The sequence below is a fragment of the Equus asinus genome, chromosome 20 (genome assembly GCF_041296235.1).
Source record: "Equus asinus isolate D_3611 breed Donkey chromosome 20, EquAss-T2T_v2, whole genome shotgun sequence".
Lineage (NCBI taxonomy): Eukaryota > Metazoa > Chordata > Mammalia > Perissodactyla > Equidae > Equus > Equus asinus.
This window is the reverse complement of record NC_091809.1, coordinates 84,019,794-84,026,849: the sequence shown is the minus strand read 5'-3', so window position 1 is coordinate 84,026,849 and position 7,056 is coordinate 84,019,794. Positions and strand designations below refer to the sequence as shown.

Below are 7,056 nucleotides of genomic sequence, written 5' to 3'. Positions count from 1 at the left end.
GCCCAGCAGAGACTAGAAGATCCAGCTCCCTCTCTTCTAGGCAGGCCTAGGCAACCGGGGAAAAGGAAACCCACATTTGCTGAGGTTTGCAGTTCTTCCTTTCAAAATATGGGAGACACCTGCATCCCATAGGGTTCAGGCCAGGGGCCAGTGCCCAGTCACTGCCTATTGCCCTCCCCCTTCTGACTGCGTGCTCCTGCAGGGCATGGACTGAGTCTGATGCTTGTGAGTCAACTGGGCTGGGTCCAAGATAGCAGCTTGGTGGCTGCTAGACCAGTGACTGGGTGGATGAAGCCACAGTGACCAGAGGCTTAAAGTGGGTAGAGAGGAGACTGCCTCTTGCAGCAAACATCTCGTTCACTCATTCTAGAACCAGTGGTTGTTGGCCTACCACGAGCCAGGCCTTCAGGTAAGCCAAACCCTCTCTGCAGCACTTTAAGCCTCCATATACTCCCCTATACTCCCAAGATCCAAGACTGCTGTCTCTTGAGCTATTTAGGATTTAGAGGTGACATAAGTCCCATTCCAGTCCCCTGGCTGTACTGTAGACAGATCTTCTGGGTCACCTGCTGCATCTTACTTTCCATTTCTTTCTCTGATACAGTGAAAGGGAACCAGGGAGATAACTGTTCTATAAACGAGATGGGAAAACAGGCCTAAGAGCATAGTCTCCTATCTCAAATCCTAAAACCAGGCCACTGTGTCCTCATCTGTCAGAAGAGAAGCATTCTCTGTTTTGGAGAGGCTCCAATGGGTCTTGCTCTCCATTATGGGCAGGGCCAAGTACCTCAGTTCGTGATATGACCATCAAAAGACCTTTACTGGGGCTGGCCTGGTGGCATAGTAGTTTAAGTTTGTGCACTCCCTTCCGTGGCCTGGAGTTTGCAGGTTCCGATCCTGTGTGCAGACCTACACTCTGCTGATCGAGCCATGCTGTGGCAGTGTCCCACATACAAAATAGAGGAAGACTGGCACAGATGTTAGCTCAGGGCCAAATCTTCCTCATAAAAAAAAAAAAAAGACATTTATTAGTGATTCAGCAAACTTTTCAGCAGCCTAAGATCTATTCAACCTGATCAATTCTTAAGGACAATAGGTAGCCATGGTTCCTATCCTCATGGGGCTGCTCAAGCTAGAGGGGAGACACATTCTACCTAATAATCACAGAGATGAGGCCTAGACCTTGGGAGCACAGAGAAAGAAGCAACTCATAACAGCTGAGAATGTCAGGGGAGGCTCAGCACAGAGGTGGGATCTGAGATGGGCAGGGTTTCAGCAGAACTGGGGGTGAGGTGAGGTCGTTCCACTGGAGGGAACAGCATGAGCACAGGCCCGCACCTGCAGGCCAGGCCAATATCTGTCTTGGAGTTGAATCAATGGTGGCCGGTTCAGCCAACCTCCCAGCATCCAGACCTGGATCCCAGCAACCTAGGGGGCCTTATCTGCACGGCCCAGGGACCAGGACGGGGACAGGGCTTGGCTCTGTGTACAGGGCCGGGCACGGGTGTGGAAAGACAGAGAACACACACGCGGCAGCATTTGACTTTTGTTGACTTCAATAGGGTTTTAAAAACATCTTGGCAAGTAGTAAAGGTTCTTTCTTCATGAAGGTTGCTACCCCAGAACACACAACCCTGGAGGGGCCGGGTTGAGGTGGAACTACCCAGAGCAGGGACATCCCTACAGGTACTAACTGCTCCTCTGAAAGACTTCCATGCTCCTGCCGGAGCCCTGGGGCACAAGCAAATTGTCACTGTGGCCTGTGATTTGCAGAAGCCTCAGCCTTTCTGGGGAGGCAGGAGGAGCCCACATGGAAGCAGGATCATCAGACTGAGGGTTGCAGGGTCTCAAACCACTGTCACAGTGGTTGTCATATATGAGGTGAAGTCCCTGGAAGGGTTCTTTGAAGAAGACTTGAAACAACATAAAGGTGGAATCTGAACATAGAAAATGAGAGAGAGGGGGCCGGCCTGGTGGCACAGCGGTTAAGTGCGCGTGTTTTGCTTCAGTGGCACGGGGTTCACTGGTTCAGATCCCAGGTGCGGACATGGCACCGCTTAGCACACCATGCTATGGTAGGTGTCCCATGTATAAAATAGAGGAAGATGGGCACGGACGTTAGCTCAGGATGAGCCTTCCTCAGCGAAAAAGAGGACTGGCAGCAGATGTTAGCTCAGGGCTGATCTTCCTCAAAAAAAAAAAAAAAAAAGAAAAAAGAAAATGAGAGAGAGTGTTCCCAGTGGAGGCTCAGCTTGAGCAAAGGTGTGAAGAAGGAATTTCTTTGATTGGAAAGCAGTGGGGATGGGCCTGGTTGAACTTCAGGTACAGAGAGCAAAAGACAAACCCAGATGGGGGTGCTGACGTGTGCTGAGGGAAGTTCCTGAATGTCTGGGGAGGAAGTGACCATACTCCCTTCGGACCTTCCTAGTGAAGAGGGATCTGGGCTTGACTGCTGTCCTGGGCTGAAGGATAAAGCTGGCTTTACTGTGATCTGGGTGTCAAGTATGGCAGCAGGCCAGGGGCTCTCAGACTGACCCCATTAAATCCACCTAGGTCTCCCATTAACTTCTCCCACTTCCTAACATGGGGACCTGCTCTTTTCTGGACACCTAGACACCCAGGCTGTGGACAAGAATAAGCCTCTATGACCTTATTATTTGAGACAGATGTAGCTCAAAGGAGCCTTCAATGCCAAATTGCTGGGGTGAAAATAAAGCATCACGGAAGGAGTAAAGAGCTGTGGTGGAAGGGAAATTTGTGGTTTCCCGGGGCTCCTCAAATCAAGAGGCCAACCCTGGCTGAGAGCTGTTTCTAGTCCTGGCTCAATTACTTCTTAGCCAAGTGGCTTTGGGCAAGTCACTTTCTCTCTGGGCCTTGGTTTCTCCATGTGAAACCAGATCAAGATGAGCAGACAATGCACGAGGAGGTGCGCATAACCCAGGGACTTCTCCCGGCCCGTGGCTCTCTCTTTGGCCGGGTCCCTGCGGTGCAGCACCTTCTCCAAAAGCTCTCTCGGGAGGGTCCAGCCTTCTTCTTTAGTCGGAAATGTGATCTGATCCAACCTACTGTGTGCTGGGTTCCCTCCACTGCAGTCCCCAGATGGATCCCTCTGAACAGGCCACGTGCTCCTAGGAGAGTGGTGGGTGCAGGTCCCTCACTTACCCCTGCTTCAGTAAGTGGGGGCTTTCTCAGAGGGGAGGCAGTGGGGTGGAGTGAAAGAAACACTGGCCTGTGGCCCAGCACAACTGTCCCACTTTCTCTCTCTGGGTCTCAGTATCTTCACTGCCAAATGGAGCAAAGAATTTTTGTTTGGCCTTCTTTCCCCCAGTCTACTGTGAAACTGAAATAAAATTCAGATGTGACCAAGGTTCTGGCCAGGTACAACATCTTGCAAACACAGGGGCTAAGCTGGAGCTAGAGCTGGCCCCAGCTGCAGAGAGCAAAATGAAGCCTTGCTGTTCTCAGACCTCACCCTAGGCAGAGTAGAAGTGGGGTACAGTGCCTCCTCAAGGCATGCCCAGTGCTATGCCAGGCCTGGCCAAGCTCTCCCCCAGTACTGCCCCTTGCCCAGTGAGCCGGGGAAAGGGCTGAAATTTTGTTCTTTTCCAGAGCAGCTCTGACTTAGGAGCTAAAAGGAAAACTTTCCAAAGGGCTGAAAACTGAAAGTAAACAGCCACTTGGTTCTGGCTGGCCAGGTGGGCTTGCCAACGGTGTGCTGTGAGGCTCAGTATAGCTGCCTGCCTCGTTCAACTTTCACCCCCTTGGCCGGATGCCTTTCCCTGAGGCGGCTCCCAGAGTCCTCTCTAGGCCAGGACTAGGATTTCCTTGGTGCTAAAGAGAGGAGCAAACTCAGCAGCTGCAGCCAGGAGCAGCAGGGAAGTGGGGACAAGACACTTAGACCAAGGGCCCAGCCCTGAGAGGCAAATCCTAAATCTGACCCCAACCAGCTGCAGCATGGCTGGGCTCTGCACTCTGGGCTCACATTCCATTCCTGCGTTAGAGCTCAGGTCATGTGGTTTTCACTGTGTACATGCTCCCTCCGTTCCTCACCACCCCCTGACAGCTCTGTATCCTTCCCTGGCAACAGGCCCATTCCAGAGGGCCTAGGGACACTTCTTCATCCCGGGCCTCAGACTCCCCAGCTACACACTGAAGAGGCCTGACTAGATCACGACTTCTCAACCTTTTGAACTCATGCCCTGCCAGTACGAGGGCTCAAAAGTCCAGATTCCTGAGGGGGAAGCGTTAACATGACACTCCTGGGAGAGCTCCTGGCTCCACCTGCCCAGCAGGCTTGTGGCACCTTTCCCTTGAGTACCTGCCAAATCGCATTCTGGGACAGGGTACCAGCCAGTTCCGGCTGCTTCCCATGACTTCTGTACGTCTTTGGCCAGGGAGCTCATCTCCTCCTGAAAGCTTTGTGTGGCCTTTATCAGAAACCCTTTGACCTTTAGGTCTCTTCTTGGGGCTCTGCAGAAGGCTAGGGACTTGGTGGTTCAAAGAAATGAGGCAATAGGTCAGGGCCTCCTGCCCCAAGAGGGGAAGCTGAGCCATCAGGCCTGGACCACAAGCTGAGGGCAGATGACACTGGGCTCAGGATGTTCCGTTGGACTCTGCTGACCCGATCTGGTGATTTTGTGGAGGCTGGGTTTCTCAACCAGGATTGTGTATCCCTTAGATGCCTCTGGGCTTGGGGGAGGGAAACCAAGGGACATAAAAATTCTTTGGGCTTCTGGGAGAAAAGCAGCAGCCTTAAGACTCATAGACAGGCAGGCCACAGACTTCTGAGGCTGGGGTTCTATCGCCCTTAAGTGGGGTGGTGTGTCATCCTGAGTCTTTAACTCAGGGTCTGAACTGAGCACAGAGTCAACTGCTACAGCCCTGAGAACTTCTCTCCACACTTCTGGGGTGCCCTGTGGGGCCTAACTTCCCAGCTCCCCACTCCTGATGCTAAGCTTTTGATCATGTCCCTATCCCTTGGCATTTCCTTCCTACCAGTCCTTGCTAAAATGTAACAGCATAAGAGGGAAGAAGTCTTATAATATGACAATATAAGGCAATAATAATGATGATAAAAATAACATAGCTAACACTCATATAATTCTTACTATGTTACATGCCAAGAACTATTCTAAGTGCTTTACGTATCGTACTCAGTTAATTCTAAACAAACTCTAGGAGGCAGGTACTATTATGCCCATTTTTCAGATAAAGAAACTGAAGCACAGAAAAGTTAGGTAACTTGTCCCAGGTTACACAGCTAGTAAGTGGCAAAACTGAACTTTAAACTTAGGCTGTCTGGATTCTCAGGCCCTGCTTCTAACTACTATACAAAACTGCATGGTAGGAGAGATTAAGTCTGTGTTGCCTCCCCAGAGACCAGAGAGAGACCAGACTTCAGACCTCAGAAAGCCAGCAGCAGAGCCAAGGCAAGAAACCAGGTTTGCTGACTCTCAGCTTCCCAGCTGGCCTGGAGCACCTCCATCCCTAGTGAGGCCTGAGGTGCTGTGGTCTGGCTGAGTGGAGGTGAGAACACTAGGGCTGGGGGGGGGGGGGGGGGGGGGGGCGGGGGGGGGGAGGGGGATGGGCAGCTCAAGGCTTTGCACTCTGGCCTTGTCTCCGACTTCCTGCCTCCTACACTCACTCTTTAGGAACAGCAGCATCTCGCCCCACACCTGTGGTTAATCCAGGGGCTCGATTATGATGTGGGCAGAGATGGGCCTCAAGGCAGGAAGGCACAGAACAAGACAGGGACCACCTCAGGGTAAGGAACTGCCACGTAGCAGGCAGAAAGGCCAATGTTCAGAAGACAGGTTGCTTCTTACTCTTTGCTTCTGATTCTTATCCAGTCCTGGCTATTTTGGTCCAGGCCCATCTCTACTCACCTCTGACCTCCTCCCTAGCACATATTGCTTCTATCTCCCAGTTACTAAGTTCTGTTGATTGTCTGAGAGTTTTCTTTACTCCAAATCCACAGCCTTCAAAGTCTTTCATTCATCTTTGCTGAATTCTACTCCAGCCACCCCACGTAGCTGTCTTCCTTTCCCCATTCCCATTCTCTTTGTTTTGTTTTATTTAAATACTAATATAGGCTGATGTCATTTCAGAAAGTTAGTGAGTGGTTTGGTGGCCAGTGCCTCTCAAAGAACTGTGAGCTCCCTCAAGGCAGGGTCCATGGCACCAGGTCCAGCTCTTTATTTATTGATCAAAATTTTTTTTTAAATTTTTTATTTTTTTGGTGAGGAAGACTTGCCCTGAGCTAACATCTGTGCCAGTCTTCCCTATTTTGTATGTGGGATGCCTCCACTGCATGACTGACGAGTGGAGTATGTCTGCACCCGGGATCAGAACCCACGAACCTGGGCTGCTGAAGCGGAGCTCACGAAACTTTAACCACTCAGCCATGGGGCCAGCCCCCTGGGCCCAGCTCTTTAAGCATGACAGGTGCTTGGTAGGAGTTGGTGGATTTAGACATAAAGCTGGCTCCCCTGGGGAACTGCGAGCTCCCGAGGGAAGGGGCATAGTTCCTTTTTCTGTCTTATCCTGTACCTAGCTTAGGACTATGGCTTTGTAAATTTGCCGAAAGATGTATATTTCAAGTTTGAGTCCCAAACTACCTTCCTACTCTGTGGCCTTCCTGTCCTCAGGCCTAGCCCTGGCTGTCCTAATCACTGATGAGAAATTATTGGAGGGTTCTGAGCAGAGAAGTCACATGATTTATTCAATGATACATTTAACATCTAAGGCTAACAGAATGCTGTATGAGGAATGGGTTGCAAGGGTCAAGGGCAAAAGCAGAGAGGCAAGTTAGGAGGCTCCTGCAATAATCTAGGCAAGAGATGATGATGGTTTAGACCAGGGTGGTAATGGTGGGGGTGGCGAGAAGTGGTTGGATTTGGATATATTTTAAAGGTAGAGCTGCCAGAATTTAGCGGATTGGAAAAGAGACATCAGGGAAGAGTCCAAGGGTTGTGGCCTGAACAACTACACTCGAAGGATAGAGTATTAACTGAGATGGGGAAGTCTGAGGAACGGATTTGAGGAATAAAATCTGGA

General features: G+C 50.9%; 1 protein-coding gene across 10 annotated transcripts in view; it reads right to left on the bottom strand.

Moving 5' to 3' along the window:
• C2CD3 (C2 domain containing 3 centriole elongation regulator) overlaps positions 1–7,056 on the bottom strand; it is a 137,123-nt gene that overhangs the window by 4,083 nt on the left and 125,984 nt on the right. The gene's annotated exons all lie outside the window — the stretch shown is intronic.